This window comes from Rousettus aegyptiacus, unplaced genomic scaffold (genome assembly GCF_014176215.1).
Source record: "Rousettus aegyptiacus isolate mRouAeg1 unplaced genomic scaffold, mRouAeg1.p scaffold_m13_p_11, whole genome shotgun sequence".
Lineage (NCBI taxonomy): Eukaryota > Metazoa > Chordata > Mammalia > Chiroptera > Pteropodidae > Rousettus > Rousettus aegyptiacus.
Genome location: NW_023416286.1, coordinates 12202511 through 12222238, shown reverse-complemented (window position 1 = coordinate 12222238; position 19728 = coordinate 12202511). Strand labels below are relative to the sequence as shown.

At 34.4% G+C, this 19728-nt stretch overlaps 1 pseudogene; it reads left to right on the top strand.

The window, feature by feature from the left end:
- The first annotated feature begins 18156 nt into the window (after nucleotides 1-18156).
- Nucleotides 18157-18275, top strand: LOC118609601 (annotated as a pseudogene).
- Nucleotides 18276-19728: the final 1453 nt, after the last annotated feature.

Here is a 19728-nt window from a genome sequence, read left to right as displayed (position 1 = left end):
TTCTGCCAATACCATGCTGTTTTGATTACTGTCACTTTGTAGTATAATTTGAAGTCTGGCAGAGTGTTACCTTTGGCTTTGTTTTTTTTTCCTCAGGATTGTTTTGGCTATTTGGGTTCTTTTGTGATTCCATACAAATAAGGTGATTTCTGTTCTATTTTTCAAAAAAATTTCATTGGTATTTTGATGGAGATTGCATTAAATCTGTATATTGCTTTGGGTGATAAGGCAATTAACTATGTTAATTCTTCCAATCCATAAATGCAAAATACATTTCCATTTCTTTGTGTCTTGAATTTCTTTTAATAATGTCTCACAGTAAGGTCCTTCACATGCTTCATTATGTTTATTCCTTAGATATTTTATTCTTTTTGTTGCAATTGCAAAAAGGAATTGTTAGTTTCATCTCTCCTTTTGAAAGTTCATTGTTAGTATACAGGAACGCTATGAATTTTTATACGTTGATTTTGTATCCTGTGACTTTACTGTATTTGTTTAGTGTTTCTATTTTTTTTAATTAAGTTTATTGGGGTACCATAAGTTAATACAATTATATAATTTTCAGGTATACATTATCATTTGACATCTGTATATTCTATTGTGTGTTTACCACCCAAAAACCAGTTTCCTTCAGCTACTATATATTTGATCCCAATTACCCCCTCTAACTCCCTCCTCCTTCCTCACCCCACTAGTAACCACTAGTCTATAGTCCTCTGGTAACCACTAGTCTATAGTTCATGTCCATGAGTCTCTGTTTGTTTGTCCTGCTCATTTGTTGCTTTTAGGTTTATAACCCACAAATAAGTGATATCATGTGATTTTCTACTTTTTCAGTTTGGTTTATTTCGCTTAGCATGATTATCTCGAGGTCCATCCATGTTGTCGCAAATGGCAGTATTTCATTTCTTCTTATGGCTGAGTAATATTCCATTGCATACATGTGCCACAGCTTCTTTAGCCAATCATCTATTGTTGGACACTTTGGTTGCTTCCATGTCCTGGTCACTGTGAATAATACTGCTGTGAACAGCGGCGTGCAAATATCTTTTCGGATATGGGTTTTCAAGTCTTTGGGGCAAATATCCAGTAGAAAGATTGCCAGATTGTAGGGTAGATCAATTCTTAGTTTTTTGAGGAAACTTCATATTGTTTTCCATAATGGCTGTACCGATTCGCAGTCCCACCAGCAGTGTATGACAGTTACTATTTCTCCACATCCTCTCCAACATTTGTTGTTACTTGTCCTGTTGATTATAGGATTCAACCAGATGTGAGATGGCATTTCATTGTGGTTTTGATTCACGTCTCCCTAATAGCTAGCAATGTTGAGCATCTTTTCATATGTTTGTAGGCCATTTGTGTGTCCTGTAGGGAGAAGTATCCGTTCAGGTCCTCTGCCCATTTTTTGATTGGATCGTTTGGTTTTTTGTTGTTATTGAGTCGTATGAGTTCTTTGTATATTTTAGACATTAAGCCCTTATCAGAGGTATTACTTGAAAATATATTTTTCTATTAGGATAGTTCTCTCTTTACCTTGTCGAAGGTTTCTTTTGCTGAGCAGAAGCCTTTTAGTTTCATGTAGTCCCTTTCGTTTATTTTTGCTTTTGCTTCCCTTGCCTTTGAGGTCAAATTCATAAAATCTTCTTTAAGTCCAAGGTCCTTGAGTTTCGTTCCTATGTTTTCTTCTATGCATTTTATTGTTTCAGGTCTTATATTCAGGTCTTCAATTAATTTTGGTTTGTGGTGATAGATAACAGTCTAGTTTCATTTTTTTGCAGGTGGCATTCCAGTTTTCCCAGCACCACTTATTGAAGAGGCTTTCCTTTCTCCACTGTATGCTTTTGGCATTTTGTCAAAAATTATTTGCCCATATAAATATGGGTTTGCTTCTGGACTCCCGATTCTCTTCTACTGGTCAGTGTGTCTATTTTTCTGCCAATACCGTGCCATTCTGATTACTGACACTTTGTAGTATAATTTGAAGTCGGGCAGAGTGATGCCTCCAGCCTCATTCTTGTTTTCTCAGGATGCCTTGGGCAGTTTGGGGTCTTTCGTGCTTCCATACAATCCGATGATTTTTTGTTCTATTTGTTTAAAAAATGCTGATGAGCTTTCGATGGCGATAGAATTAAATCTGTATAATGCTTTAGGTAATAAGGTCATTTTAACTATGCTGATTATTACTATCCAAGAATATGGAATATCTTTCCATTTCTTTGTATCTTCTTTGATTTCTTTTGATATGGTCTTATAGTTTTCATTATATGGGTCATTTACATATTTCATGACATTTATTCTTAGGTATTTTATTCTTTTTGTTGCAATTGCACAAGGAATTATTTTTCCATTTCTTTTTCTGACACTTCATTATTAGAGTATAGGAATGCTATGGATTTTTGAACATTGATTTTGTATCCAGAGACTTTACTGTAGTTGCTTATTGTTTCTAGAGTGTTCTTGTGGAGTCTTTATATAGAGAATCACATCATCCACAAATAGTGACAGTTTGACTTTTTCATTTCCTATTTGGATGCCTTTTACATGTTTCTCATGTCTTACTGTAGTCGTTAGGACCTCCAATGTTATATTGAATAACAGTGGAGGTAGTGTAAAGCCTTGCCTTGTTCCTGATCTTAGAGGGAAGGTTTTTAGTTTTTCACCATTCAGTATTATCTTGGCTGAAGGTTTGTCATATATGGCCTTTATTATGTCAAAGTATTTTCTTTCTATATTGATTTTGTTAAGTGTTTTGATCATAAATGGATGCTGTATCTTGCTGAAGGCTTTTTCTCCATCTATTGATATGATTATATGATTGTTATTTTTTCATTTGTTTATGTGGTGTATTACACTAATTGATTTGTGTATGCTGAACCATCTCAGTTCCCCTGGGATGAAGCCCACTTGATCATGGTGTATAATCTTTTTAATACGTTGCCGTATTTGGTTTGCTAGTATCTTATTTAGGATTTTTGCATCTATGTTCATGAGCGATATCGGTCTGTAGTTTTCTTTTTTGTGTGTTATTTTATTCGGGTTTGGGTATCAAGGTGATATTGGACTCATAAAATGTGTTGGGAAGCATTGACTCCTCTTCGATTTTTCAGAAACATTTGAGGAAAATAGGTATCTAATCTTCTTTTAATGTTTGGTAGAATTCACTGGTGAAGCCATCTGGTCCTGGACTTTGACTTTTTGGTAGCTTTGATGATTGTTTCAATTTCTATACTGTTGATCAGTCTATTTAGGTTTTCCAGTTCTTCTTGATTCAGTCTAGGAAGGTTGTATTTTTCTAAGTACTAGTCCATTTCCTTTAGGTTATTAAATTGGTGTTATATACTTTTTCATAGTATTCTTATATGATCCTTTGTATTTCTGCAGTGTCTGTCATAATTTCCTCTCTTTCATCCCTGATTTTGTTTATTTGTGTGTTGTCTCTTTTTTCTTCAGTGAGTCTAGCCAGGGTTTTGTCAATTTTATTAGCTTTCTCAAAGAACCAGCTCTTTGTTGCATTTATTTGTCTATTCTTTTTTTTCCCTCTTTGATTTCATTTAATTCTACTCAATGTTGATGATTTCTTTTCTTCTGTTAACTTTAGGCTTCATTTGTTCTTCTTTTTCTAGTTTTTTAAGTTGAAACATTAGATTTATTTGGGCTCATTCTTGTTTTGGAAATAGGCCTATAATGATATGAACTTTCTTCTTATGACTACTTTTGCCATGTGCCGAAAGTTTTGATGTTACGCTATCCTTATTATTCATTTCTATGTTGTTTCTAAATGTTTTTTAGTGAAGTCTTCAGGGTTTTCTATGTGAAGAATCATGTCATCTACATAAAGTGACATTTTTACTTCTTCAAACACAAAATGCAATCTACGTATGTCGTATTGAAACCTATATAATTTTATTAACCAATGTCATCCCAATAAATTTAATTTAAAAAATTATAAGAAAGAAATAAATTCTCAGTAAACTAGGGATAAAGGGGGAACTTCCTGAACTTTATAAAGAATATGTACAAAAACCCTACAGCTAACATCATACTCAATGATGAGAAACTTGAAGTGTTCCCACCAAGATCAGAAATAAGGTAAGGGTGTACACTCCCACTACTTTCAACATCATACTGGAAGTACTAATTAATGCAATGAAACAAAAGGAAACAAGAAGTATGCAATTTAAGAAGGAAAAAATAAAACTGTTTTTGTTCACATCATCATGTAGGTAGAAAATTGGGGAAAATTAACCAAAAAACAAACAAACAAACAAACAAAAAGCCTCTTGCAACTAATTAAAAATTACAGCTAGATTTCCAAACACAAAGTTAATATACGGAAATCCATTGCTTTCCTGTCAATTAGCAAGTCACGCTTGCAATTAAAAACAGAATACCACTTATATTGGAACCCCAAAAACTAAACACTTAAGTATAAATCTAACAACATCTATAAAGGAAGATCTCTGTGTGGAAAACTTCAAAATTCTGTTGAATTAAATCAAAGAGGAGCTATATAAACAGAAGGATATTCCATGTTCATATATAGAAATATTTGTTATTTTCAAAATTTCCAGCTCAATTTATAGGTTCAATGTAATCCTAATTAAAATCCCAGCAAGTTATTTTGGGGCTATGAAGGCATCCATATATCACCTTGATAATCGGAATCAATTACTACGGTCAACATTCTAATACCTCTTCATCCAAGAATCAGCATTATTAGAGCTCTGTTTCTTAGAAATAAGAAATAAATCATGGAATCACATCACAAAATTGTCCTGCAAAGATTGCTGCTGTTACTTCTGTGTAAACAGTCAATCCATTCCAAAAAAAAAGAAGAAGAAGAAGAGAGAGAGAAAAAGAAGAGAGAGAGAGAGAGAGAGAGAGAGAGAGAGAGAGAGAGAGAGAGAGAGAAGAAGAAGGAGGAGGAGGAGGAGGAGGAGGAGGAGGAGGAGGAGGAGGAGGAGGAAGAAGAAGAAGGAAGGAAGGAAGGAAGGAAGGAAGGAAGGAAGGAAGGAAGGAAGGAAGCAAGCAAGCAACTTTACTGGTTTTTTTCTTTCTCTCAGATCTCTGAGTCATAAGCTCCTATCTCTCCACAAATTTTGGAACCTAAAAGAGCTTTATTTGAAATGCCACTGTGTTGTACTCCTGAAAGTTGCATAATACTGTATGTCAGCCATAAATAAGAAAATAAAAATACAAAAATTTGAAAAAATAAAGTAAACTAAAAAAATGTATGTGATAAGTCACTACAAGATTTAAAGAGATAAAGTGAACAAAATGTATTCTTATATTTTTATGTGGCTGTAAACTTTTAATCATATAAATGAATAAGTGGTCTAAAATGCTATATAAACAATTCCTAGCATATGGAAAGCATTCAAGAATCTGAGTTATAATTAATAGTATTTTCATATAGCATTGGAGTGGGGTTTAAAGAATTATAAAGATACTAGGTACAAGTTAAAATAAATCAGGCTACAGAACATTTCAAATTACTATTTATTTTCATAGATGCTAAAATGTTCTTCTAATTATTAGAAACAAAATGTTTACATGTAAACATAATGAACAACAAAATATAGCATAAATATATATTTCTAAACTAATTAAATTAAGCATACCATTTTTAAAAAGTAAAGAAAGCCTTTGGTGGATTTATTTTCTTTCTTAAGGCTTTTGTTTTGGCTTAGAGGGTTTGACTATCTCAAAAGAATACTTTGTCCAAGTAAATATGCCTCCATGACATATGAATGATAAATTCATTTCATACTGTGGAAGTTGTTCTTTCCAAAAACCAGTTATCAACTTCTTAAATAAATTCCCACAGGAAAGAAGAAACACCATACACTTGGTCAACTTCTGTTTCTGTCATTTAATAGCTCTGTATTTGTATCTGGCTTTACCACAGGAAAATCTGATGCATGGAATTTGCTTCAAAGCTGAAAATAATACACTCTCTTTCCAGACTTATTCTATATAGCATAATTATTAGGGAAAAATGTACAAAAGTCTTTTGTGGCAACATATATGGAATTAATGAGAAAAGGGTAAAAACATTGTCCAAAGGAAATGGGACTGGGGTGAAACTTTCTGTCAGATAAATTTAATATTATTTAAACCCACGTGTCACCTATTATTTGTAATTGTCCAGGGTCTAAAAGTGAATGAATAGGGGGGAAAAGGTGAACTCATTAAGTAGGAATATTTTTAATTCACATACACAATGTCAAAATTTTATTGTGCTAAGATTTGGAGAAATTTCTTCATACTCATTCAAAAAAGGCAGGCTACCTATTCTTTAGATTTTAGACCAATTTTGTGTTTTCTCCTTTATCCCCTTAGTAATTTATAAGTTTTTAAACTAAAGATATAAAATTACAGAAATATTTCAATCTTAGAACTGAAAAGTAGGTAGAAAGATTTAAAAGGGCTTTTCAGTCTCTACAGAATTAATGTGGAATCTTCAATGCCGGTAATTTAAATCTACCTTAAGAATACCTATCATGCCAAAGTCACCTCTAGTTTTCTAAATATCTTCCTCTTTCTAAATCTGAAGAGCAAGTGGACACCAATAAAGGTAACACAGTGTCTCGAGGGAGCTTGTCAAAGGAACATAGAGGCTAAGCAGGAATGTCTACTGTAAAATAGGGCTGGGTCTGCAAATGCATTACAGTAAGATAGCCATAAACTACATCAGGGCCTGCATTGGGGACTGAGATAATGTGGAGGTCAGGGTAGAAAAGGGAGTGTCTAAGAAGAACTGTCGCTGAGGAGACAGTATTTTGACTCCTACCATGAAGGAGGATTAATGTCAGGCTAGTGTGAGTCAAAGAAAAAAGAGCCCCAGCTAAGTAATAGGTGTTATCCATTTTTCTCAAACTTCCATTCTCTATGCCTAAATCATCAATGAACCAGAAGGTGGAGTGGTAGGTGTGTCAAGAAAACATTACTCTTAGTCCTTGAGCTCCAGATCTGGCTGGGCAGGACTTAGGGTTGGGACTGTGAGAGGAGAAAGAGAATCTTTGTATTGTATATGAGATTAAAACTTTGATGTAGTCTGGGCTGGAGATACTCAGTATATTAGTATAATATATTTTCAGTATATAACTTGAAAAAAAAATACTCAGAAAGTTACTAAAAGGTTAATGGAATCTTCTCAAGCTGTTCTCTAGAGGCAGGAAAGGTAAATTTGTTAGAGTGTATTTGAAGCTGTAATGGGCAGGTGGAGAGCAAGGAGTAGTAATTTCCTACTTGTACACCACTGAGTCCAGGCCATTTAATAAACAGGTTACATATATAATAAATTTTCATAATATAAGCTAAGTGTTTCTCTATTCTCTAGAACAGCCCAAACAAAAAGTTCAGATATTTTCATTTAGACTATCTATTGTTTAGGTAACTTCTTTGATAAATATACAGGTAACATTTTGTTATAGTTTTCTCTTACCTCTTTTTTTAAAATTCAAACTCTTATCTAACTCAATGAAAGATTACCTACTCTCCTTTTCACCAGCTATTTTGAAGGTAGGACAGAAAAACAAATTCTGAGTTAATTTTTTAAATGACAGAAAGTAATAAGTATGACTACTACGGTTATTCTTAGAGTTCATGCATTTCATATTTAGAAGCTTATCAGAAGATAGGCTTTGCAATGTTTTCTATAATCATTCACTTCATAGGAAGCAAATTCTTTTGTGTTCACTGTCCAAAAGAAAATCTTGAAAAAAAACTTTTTAAGTAAAATTTAATGAGATTATACATATTTTTAATAACCTTGAACTGAATTTTTACCTATTGTTTAGCATAGCCAAAGGAAAAAGTTATTTTCTGTACCATCATTAAACTATGTTTCACCATGTATTGTTAAAGGCTTGAAATATATAGTCTATGTACTCAGATATGCAGAAATATGATTTTCTATATTTTAAATTACTTACCTCATCTTGGTTCTCAAGCTGCCTTTCCAACTTTGCAAACCGAGTGTATCCTTGTGGCTTTATTTGAAAATAGTCAATTTAGAATAATTACTCATTTCCAGACCTGTGCTTTCCCTCTAATTTCTTCTTTCCAACATGGCTTGTAGGTACAAGATAAATTTAAATTTTTAATTAGCAAAGGACAGGAAATGTCTGGTCCTTATTATTTCTTCTAATTGCATGATTTATCCCATTTGGTCAGAACGTTGACCTCTGTTTTCACTGAATCTGCTAAGATGTACCCTAGCCTGCCTAGTCACTCAATACCCTAAAGTAGTATCCACAAAGATGTGGCTGCTCCCATTCAGTCTATTTCGATTTGGGCTCATGTATGCTGCTAATAATCATGGAAGTTTACTTGCCTTCCAGTCCTGAAATGCTCACAAATGCTATAGACTCCTTATCTCAACCTCAGTCTTCTTGTAACCAATGTCTCTTAGCACTTTCTTTTCCCAACCTCATCATCCATTTCATCAGTTAACGTTTTCTGTTATATGCAACAGAAATGTATTTTGCCTGAACTGGGGGTTGGAAAAGAGCTATAAAAGAATTTTATGTATATTGAAAAATATTGAAAAGATTATAGAACCAGACTTGAGTCTGAGATTCCAGAAAAATAATCTAAAACTGTGCCATAGTACTTGTACTTTTAAGTAGAATGTGGTATGTGGCAGCAAGCCAACGTTGCTATGTCAGCAGCTAAAAAAATGGATAAATAATAAAAATTATATTTTTAGACACATTATAAAGTTACAAAAACAAAGAGGACTAGGAAACTATAATTCTAGTCCTTCCTAACTGAGGTTATGATATTCAGATGTCCCTGGGGGAGAAGAGAATTGGCTGCTTTTAAGAGCAGACTAAGAAGCCAGCCTGAATAAGGTATTCTCCTGAGAAAGGGAAATCAGTAAAGTCTTTGAAGTTCATATGGACTAGAATTATGTATTAGAAACTAGAGTAACTCTAAATCCAAAGTCCACAAGTTTAGTACCTATGTTTTCTTCTATGAATTGTTTCAGGTCTCATATTTAGGTCTTCGATCCATTTTGAGTTCATTTCAGTGTATAATGACAGATAGCAGTCTAGTTTTATACATTTGCATGTAGCTTTTCAATTTCCCAGCACAATTTATTGAGGATGCATTTTTCTCCATTGTATGTTGTTGGCTCCTTTGTAAAAATTATTTGCCCATATATATGAGGGTTTATTTCTGGGCTCTCAATTCTATTCCATTAGTCTGTATGTCTGTTTTCTTGGATTTAGAGAGGATTTTATAAATTTGAACTCAAAGACAAGGGAAGTAAAAGCAAAAATACATGAATAGGACTATAGCAAATTAAAAGAAACCATCAACAACAACAAAAAAGAGGCAACAACTAAATGGAAGAAGATATTTGCAAACAATGCCTCTAATATCTAAAATACACAAAGAACTCATATAACAACAATAAAAAATAAATACTCCAATTTAAAAATGGGCAGAGGACCTGAACAGACACTTCTCCCAAGAAGACATATAAATAGCCAACAGGTATATGAAAAGATGCTCAACTAGCTATTAGGAAAATCAAAACCACAATGAGATACCACTTCAAACCTGTTAGAATGGCCGTTATCAATGGGACAAGTAATAAGGGTTGTGGGGGGAAAGAAACACTAATACACTGCTGGTAGAAATGTAAATTGGTACAGCCACTATGGAAAACAGGAGGGAGTTTCCTCAAAAGTTAAGAATAGAATTACCATATGACCCAGCAATCCCTCTTCTGGGTAGCTACCTGAATAATTTTAAAATATTTATTCATAAAGATATATGCACCTCGATGTTTATAGCAGTTTATATATGGTGGCCAAGACAGGGAAACAACCGAAGTGCTCTTCAATAAATAATTGGATAAAGATGTGGAACACATATACAATGGAATATTACTCAGTCATAAAAAAGAAATGAAATGCTGTCATTTATGGCAACATGAGAGGATCTTGAAATTATCATGTTAAGCAAAATAGGTCAGATAGAAAAAGTTTAGATGCATTTAATTTCACTCATATGTGGGATATAAAACTGAAAGAATCATATGAACAAGACAAAGAAGCAGAGACTCATGGACACAGACAGTAAATTAGTGGTTACCAAATGGAAGGAGGGGAGGAAGGAGAGAGATAATAATGAATATATATATTCTGTCAAATACATATTGACAGAATGAAATTTAACTTTGGAAGGTCAACACACAATACAGTGTATATATGGCATCTTATTGAATTGTACACTTGAAATCTATACGATTTTATTAACCAGTGTCACTCTGACAATTTTGATTTAAAAAAAAGAAAGAAAGAAACTAGAATAACTCTGAAATTGTGATCTATTTTCCCTTCAAAGAATATTTTTTGAGTTCTGGAGCAGCATAAGGGCCTTGTATTCTAAGCTAAAAACAAAGTAATATTCCTCACAGTCTATGGTAATTAGAAGATAAAGTCCATTAGACCAAGAAGGCCTGCCTCAAATACTTTAGGTCTTTTCCTCGAGAACTTTGCCTGATTTTGAAGCTACTTGTGATAGAAAACCAATGGATTATGCTCAAAAAATCTGAGAGACACAAGTAAATCTCCCAGTTTCTCAGGGTTGAGAAGATGGGGGCTTGTCAGGTTTTCAGTAATAAACTTGGGATGGCTCTCCCTGAAGGAATAGGGTCAAAGATAAGCCGGCTAAGTTTTACTAAAATTGAGACTCAAAACCAACCCAGGCCAATCCTGAATTGGATTGAGATGACAGTTCCTCCTACTATCTGCCTAACAGAGTAAAAGAGGTATCATCTCTGGCAGAAATAACATTGTCGAATGGGCATTCTAGATCTGAAAACTATATCCGAAATTAAGAACTAGTCATAGGTACTTAATAGCAAATGGGACACAGAAAAAGACAGGATTACTAAATTCAAAGACAGGATAATAGAAAATATGCAACCTGAGGCAAAGAGAGAATAGAGAAGCGGGGTAGGGAGAGAGAAGGAGAGAGAGAGAGAGAGAGAGAGAGAGAGAGAGAGAGAGAGAGAGAGAGAGAGAGAGAGAGAGAGAGGACACAGGGTATAAGAAACACATAAGACAGTTAAAAGCTCTAATGTTAACTGAAGTCCAAAGATGAGGAATAAAATAAATCAAGGCAGATGTAATAAATCAAAGAGATAATAGCCTAGACTTTTCCAAAACTAAAAAAAAAAAAAGATACCCACCCAGAAATCCAAAAGACAAATCCAAAAATAAAACAAAACAAATAAACAACAACAAAAAAACAAGGCTCATGATAATCAAACTGCTACCAATATGGAAAAAGAAAACTTAAAAACAATCAAAGAAAAAAAATACATTATGTCCAGAAAAAGAACAGCAAGATTAAAAGCTAAATTCCCTCTCGTTTTAAAGTTGACATACAATATTATATTAATTTCAGGTGTACAACATAGAAATTAGACATTCATAATTTATGAAGCGCTCACCCTGATAAATCTAGTATACATCTAGCACTATGTAACATTATACAGTATTAAAGCATTATTGACTACAATCCGTATGCTCTACATTCCCATGACTATTGTTAACTACTAATTTGTACTTCTGAATTCCTTCCACTTTTTCACCCATCCTCCCAACCCCTCTCCCATCTAGCAACTATCAAAATGTTCTGTTTCTATGAGTATGTTTCTATTTTGTTTGTTCATTTATTGTGTTCTTTAGATGCCACATATAAGTAAAATCATATGGCACTTATCGTTTTCTGTCTGACTTATTTCACTTAGCTTAATATCTTCTAGGACCATCCATGTTGCTGCAGATAGCAATATTTCATTCTTATTTATGGCTAAGTAATATTCCATTATATATATGTACCACTTCTTCTTTATCCATTTTTATTGATGGACACTGAGGTTACTTCCATATCTCGGTTATTTTAAATAATGCTGCAGTGAAAACATGGATGCATATGTCTTTCTGAGTTAATGTTTAGGGTTTCTTTGAGTAAATACCCAGATGGAATTCTTTTTTGTCTCCGGTTATAACCTTTGTCCTCTGATATAAGTATTGCTACCTCAGCTATTTTTTTCATTTCCATTTTCATGAAATATATTTTTTCATCCCTTTATCTTCAGTCTGTGTGTGTCTTTTGATCTGAAGTAAGTCTTTTATAGACGATATATGTAAGGGTCTTGTTTTCTTATCCATTCAGCCACCCTATGTCTTTTAATAGGTCCACTTAATCCTTTAAATATATAAACATTTAAAGTAATTATTGATAGATATGTAGTTATTGCTATTTTATTATTCACATTTTTTATATTTTTTCCCACTTTTTAAAGGAGTCCCTTTAACATTTCTTGTAATATTGGTTTGGTGGTCATGAACTTCTTTGACTTTTTCTTGTCTTAGAAGCTCTTTATCTGTCCTTTGGTCCTAAATGATAGCTTTGCTAGGTATAGTAACCTTGGTTGTAGTTCCTTACTTTTCATCACTTTGAATATTTTGTGCCAGCTCCTTCTAGCCTGCAAAGTTTCTGTTGAGAAATCAGCTAACGGTCTTATGGGAGCTCCATTGTAAGTAACTAGCTGCTTTTCTCACTTCTTTTAAGATAATCTCATGCTTAATGTGTCTCAGAGGTCCCTTAAACTATTCTTTTTTCTTTTTGCTGTTTTGATTGGGTGTTTTCTGCTACATTGTCTTCCAAATGGCTGATTTAATCCTCCACTTAATCAAATATACTGTTGATTCCCTTGCGAGCACATAACGTATTTTTAATTTCAGTTATGGTCTTCATTTGTGACAAGTTCCTTTTTATGTTTTCTTTCTTCATTTTTACATTTCCCATCTCTTTGTTGAAGCTCTTACTGAGATCATTGAGCATTCTTATAACCAGTTTTTGAACGCTGCATCTGGTAGATTGCTCTTCTCCATTTCGTTTAGTTCTTTTCTAGAGCTTTGTTCTGTCCTTTTATTTGTGATACATTTCTTTATCTCCTCATTTTGACTGCCTCACTATTTTTGTTTCTATATATTTGGTAGAACAGCTATGTCTCTTAGTCTTAGTAGAGTGGCCTATGTAGTAGATCTCTTGTGGGGTCCAGTGGCACAGTCTCCTTAGTCATCTGCACCAGGTGTTCCAAGTGTGCCCCTTGTGTGGGTTGCATGTTCCTGTCTGTTATATTGAACTTTGGTTGCTGTTTGCACATCAGTGGGAGAGATTGACCCTCAGGCTGATTGGTTGTGAGGACTAGCTATGACTAAAGTGGAGGATATGCTGTGTAGGGGCTAACATTTTACAGCAGTGTCACTTTAGCAGTTCTCTGGTGCCTGCTTAGTCTGCCTTTTGAGCATGTTGTCTACAGAGGCACCAAGTGGTGCTCCAGAATGATCCAAAGCTGGAGACCAGGCATGCTGGTCCTGGGGCTTTCTGGGAAGAGCCCTGTCATAGGCCAAGTTCAACCACTACCTGAGTCCAGCCCAAGGCCACCTAACATGATTCACAAAGCAATCCACAAATGAATGTCACCCACGCTGGGCATGGAGGTACCTGGGAGAACATAAGCTGTGAAATGTGGCCAATTGTCACTAGCGCTTGGATTGGGGCTGCTTAGCAAGTGGTATGGTAATGCTGAGGCCAAATTCTGCTTGTTCGAGGGTTTTAAACTTATCAGAAATTTTAGGAAATCCAATAGCATGAGCCAAGACTGTGAGAGTGGCTAGGGTGGACTGCAAGTTGGGTGGGGAGAGGTCTCTGGGAATCACCAGGGAAAGGCCAATGGTGTTAGCTAGGTTGATGGAAACTCAGATATGGCACCACTGGAATCTGTATGCTGGATGGGGGGAGGGCTCAACAAGAACACAATGTTGCCAGCACTTCTCTCCAGGAGAAAGCTGCCCCTCCAGACCCTACCCTGAAACCAGACAATTCGTTTTCTCCCTGTATGTCCCTGGAACCTTTTGAGCTATTGTTCTTACACTGGAGTTCAGAGCAAGTGGGTCTAAAAGTGAGTAAGTCATGTGCAAGTCCTTTAAGAGGAACTCCTAGGATTCTAGCAGCCTTCTGTCTCACTGTTATAATCTCTGCTGGTTTACACAGCTAAAAATTATTGAGAATTCTGTTCCTGACCCTGAAACCCTGGGCTTGGGAGCCTGTTGTAGGCCTGGGACCCCTTGCTCCTAGGAGGGACTTGAACAGCCGAGATAGTCCTCCCAATTTTTAATCACCACACTTAGACATGGGATCAGACTATTCTGTGGCTCCATCCTTCCTACTAGTCTAAAGGTGGCTTTTTCTTTATGTCCTAAGTTGTAGAACTTCTGTTCAACAAGACTTCAGATGATTTTCAATGACAGTTGTTCTGTAGTTTAGTTATAATTTTGATGTGGTTGTGATAGGAGGTAAGCATAGTGTTAACATACTCTACCATCTTGACTGGAAATCTAGCAACTAACTTTTCAATAATACTATGGAATCTAGAAGACAATAAAATGGAACCTTTAAAATACTGGGTGGGGGGGGGAACCCCTGCTAATCTATATTTTACTATCCATCAGAAATATCCTCCAAATATGAAAGCAAATTGCTTATATTTCCTATAATAAAATAAGATGAGATAATTTATCACCAAAAGACCCCCCCCCCGCCACACACACACATATATATAATGGGGCTGAGATATTTTAAAGAACCTTTTATTTCATTCTTTCAGTTCACTAGGAAATCGTTACACTTGTAAAATTTATGCTAGAAAAGCAGTTCTGTATTGTCAAACTGAAATTTATGCTGCCATCGAATAGTCCACAGTTTCCTTCTAGGGAAAAAAATGAATAAAAAAAGAATCACACAAGCCAGCTCCCTTTCCTGTATAACAATTATGATTTTCTACAGACAAAAATATTGAGTAATGTCTACATTTGTTTCATTTTGATATAATGACAGCAAATTTTGTGCTCTATGCAATAAACATGAAATAAATAGACACAAAAATGTGCCTGAATTTCTTGTTTTGTCAGGCTTGGGACACTAAAACAAAAATTAAAGAAAATGTTAATATCTGTCTTTAATATAACTTTTTTTGAGTTTAAAAAGAATTTTCACATATATGATATTATGTAATGCTTATAAATTTCTAGATTTAATGGTTTTTAAAATTTCATATGCAAGAAAAGTGCATCTCTAACAAGTTAAGTGACATTGAGGTAAGGAGTGTACATTTTCTCATTAGGTGGGAGAAAATGTTGGAAAGAACAAAATAAAGTTAACCCTCAATAAGATTAATAATCCAGATTCAAATCCAGTTTTCTTTACTCCAAATTATCAACTTTTAGCCCTATTTAAAACAACAAACAACTATATCTATATTATGTTTACACACAACAAATATAAATATTTATACTTAAACATCACCATATATTTAATAAATGTGATCTTTCAAACAGAAAATAAATAAAATTTTTAAAAAAACAGAATACAGAGAGTGTGAGGGAAGATGGGGTAAAGGGGGTCAAATATGTGGTAACAGAAAGAAATCTAACCATGGGAGGTGAACACACAGTGTAAATATATATATGCTTTACAGTTAAAATGTACAACTGAAACATTGGATTTTATCAATCAATATCACCATAAAAAATAAAAAAATTAAAAAATAAAAATTAAAAAATAACAAAACAAAACAAAAAAAATAATATTAAAACAGAATGTTTCTCTAGTAATAGAGAGCCATTAGAGTTATATTAATAATAAGGTTAACATTCTGAAGTGCCTAAAGAAATTTTTAAAAAATGTTAAGGTATGTTAAACAGAAGACTAATCTAACAGACATCTATACTCACAATCAAATTTAAACATAGAGTAAATTTTGTCATTTTTCTTCAGTTTCTTATAGTTTTTGACTTTAAAGAAAAAAAAATAATTGCCCCCATAATTCTCTTCCTTTCCTCCTCAAAAGTAGCAACTATTCTGATGCTGGTATGTTTTTATACAATGATTGCATATAGTTTAATTTATACTAATGCCTTGGGTGGTTTTAAACTTTATATTAAAAATATACTGTACCAAACCTTTTGTGACTTAGTTTAAAAATATATATGTTGGATATTTATCCATGTTGAGTAACTATGATCCCTGTTCACTTCATTTTTTTTTTGTACAGTGTTCCACTGTACTAATAAACCATAGTTTATTGATTAGTTCTTCAACTGATGGGCAATTATATTGTTTCCTTTTTTGGCTATTGTGAAAGCATCTACAATGAATTTTTTTCATATGTCTTTTTGCAATACCTGAGGGTTCTTTCAGGCAAATACACCTAGGACTGATATACTTGTTGTGTGCATCTTCAACTTTATTAGATACTGATTAATGACTCTTCAATTACGTTATCCTAATTGATACTCTCAATAGTAATGTTTAACTATGTCCATATCCCATGTCTTCACAAACTCTTAGAGTTACCCAAAACTATATAACATTTATCATTGTGGAGGATGTGAAAGATAATCTCATTGTTATGATTTTAATTGTTTTATTTGACATTTGGACTTTCTCTTCTGTAAATTGCCTACATATACCCTTTGCCCATTTTTTATTTGGGTTGTTGGTCTTTCCTTTATTGATATACAGACGTCTTTCTAGAGATTTTGTCTAGAGCAAGTCTAGAAAATAATCCTTTATTTGTCTTATAAATATCTTCTTCCACTCAAAATAAATAAATAAAATACCACAGGCCTAGACTGATGAGAAAAACTTTACCTTCACCACCAAGCACTAGAAGCCACCATTTTTACTCCTCTAACTTCTCTGCCAGAAACAAAATTTTATGTCATTTGCTAATGCCATCAACATTGATGCATATCCTATATTAGATATTCGACCTTTTAACCACTTTTAATGTCACTTTTGACAAAGAGTTCACTACCACTTCTCTCTTTGCTATCACCTCAAAATCTTTCATGGATGTATGTGATGGTGGAGCTACAAGAGTGAGCATCTAGCATCTATCTTCTCCCAAGTAGATGATAGCTCAGATGCTGTGGACTAAACAAATGACGAACTTCCATCTTATTGTTCTTTATTGGCACTAATTTTTTTGAAAGCATCCACAAGCAAATTAAATTGATTCTAGCTTTGTTTGGAGCTTTTGATCTAGAATAATTTTGCTTTTAATTACAGCAAAAATAAATGAAATAATTGTTATATGGGTTCAGTGATTCTTCCAAAGAGAAAAGATCTTTATATTAAAGTAAGATAAAGATTATCCATAAACTCATTTTAAAAAGTGAATTTCTCGATATACACTGAGAACCAGACATAGCACATTTTACTGGTTTTTTTTCCCACAAGTAAAACTCATTAATAGATTCCTTCTTAGAATTTACCCCCTGCTAATCAGATTATTGACTTTCTGATTCATGAGTCCAAAAAAAAGATAAAAAATAGAATTTCTAAAACCAAAAAAGGCTTTGGTTAAACAGAAACCTGAGTTTAAATCTTACTTTAATTTTTATTGGCTTTGACCTTGGGGAAAATCCCTTAATCTCATGAAACTCTCATTTTTCACATTAAAATAAGACTATTAATACTTACCTTCCAGTGTATTATAAAGATTAAAGATTACATGTAATGAAATGTCTGTAATATAAGAAAAAAAATATCTTTATTATAACATTAGGGAGACTTGAAAGATCTTCAATAAAATTTAGAAAGCTACATTATTTTTCTTGGGAAATACAATAAAATACAGGTCGATAAATTTTGCTACGGGATTGCAAGTACCTAGGAATAAATACAAAAAAAAATATGATGTATTTTATTTCTTACAGTTACATAAAAATACTATAACTTTTAAAATATTTCTCTCATGTTTGTATAAAGCACAATTGGGCTTCATTAAAAATATTTCTTCAGAGGGGGGAAAAATGGTGTAGACGATGGAGGCTCTGTTCATTCCTCTGGCAACCAAATGAAAGTTGTGACAGAAACAAGGAGCAAACAGCAAGGAAAATTGCCTGGGATGTAGATAAACAAGCCATACAACTAAGGAGGAATCCAAGAAATCCAAGATCACCATGTAATAGCAGAAGGCCAGATGCCGAGCAGCTGAGTGAGACAGAGGCTGCAGTAGCAGTAGACGCCTCTTAAAGGGGCCACATCCAAGTCTATGGCCATGCCACCCTGTAAAAGCCCTATCCTGTCTGATCTTGGAAGCTAAGCAGGGTCAGGCCTGGTTAGTACTTGAATGGGAGACCATCTAGGAAGACCAGGTGCTGTAAGCATGAAAAATAAAAAATAAGAGATTGTAAACTGACAAGGTCCTTGCAATCTGTGAAGTCAACCAAGGACTGTCACGCCTAAAACTAACTAAATAAATAAAAAGTAAAAAGGGGGCCATGTCCTTGAGTAAACTTTGGTGGTGAGCACCAGAGCATGTTTGGCTCTTCAGGGGGCACCAGGGACTTGCAGGGGGACATTGAATTGTCAGAATAAGGGCTGGAGGCAAGGCTCCCTCATTACAGAAGTGCTGGTGCTATTCATTGTTCTTCTGTTAAGCCCTACCTGCTACCAGTGTGAGGACTCAGAGCAGCCATAGCAGAGACGTCATCAAACTGGATAACAGAGGTGGCTCAGCCCAGAGGATTCCCTGAAACTCTACCTCCCCCAACTTGTGGCCCCAACCCAAGCTACATCCAGTTTTATTCTCAGCAAGTCAGGTGCTCCTTGCTGAGCAGTGCCAAGACTCATACTGTTGATAGCGTGCCTCGGTTTCTGTTGTGGTTTCTTGGGGCAACTATAAGTACAGCATCTGTGGATTGCTTGTTGAATCTTAACAGGTAGCCCTGGAGGGGCACAGGCTGGGGATAAATTTGGCCTGCAGCTGAACCATTCTCAGGACTGTGCCACTGGGCACCTATCACACAAAGTCTCACTAATAAGACTTGGAGACTTAAGAGCTTTGCTTAGAAACAGGCACAGAAAGACAGCCAAAACAAGAAGACAAAGAAGCATAAACCATATGAGAAAACAGAACAGAGATCCAGGAATAATGGAGTCAAGCAATCTAACAGATGCAGAGTTCAAAACACTGGTTATAAAGATGCTCAATGAATTTATGGGAAGTGTAGATGAATTCAATGAGAACTTCCACAAAGAGATAAAAAAAAAAAACATAAAAAAAGAAATGGAAATTATAAAAGAGAACCAGTCATAAATGAAGAACACATTACTTGAGATGAGAAGTATATTAAATGGAACAAACGAAGTAAATAAAGAAGAGAATCAAATGACTTATAAAGAGGATGGGAAAGCCAAGGACACTCAATGAGAATGGCAAGAAAAAAAGAAGTAAGGAATATTACAATAATTTAAGAAGCCTGTGGGACACAATTAAATGTAAAAATATCCTTGCATAGGTGTACTGGGGAAAAAAAAGACATTGAAGAAATGATGGAAAACTTACCTCATCTGGTGGAAGAAATAGACATACAACCCTGGGAAGCTCAGAGTGTCCCAAAACCAGGGAACCCAAAGAGGCCCACTTGAGGCATATCATAATTAAAATGCCAAAGGTTAAATACAAAGAAATAATCTTAAAAGCAGCAAGAGAACTTAAGAGTAGTTAGTTACCTACAAGATGCATAAGAGCAGTTAGCTACCTACAAGAAAGCACCCATGAGACTGGCAGCTGATTTCTCAAAAGAAACTATGCAGGACAGAAGGGCTTCACAAAAA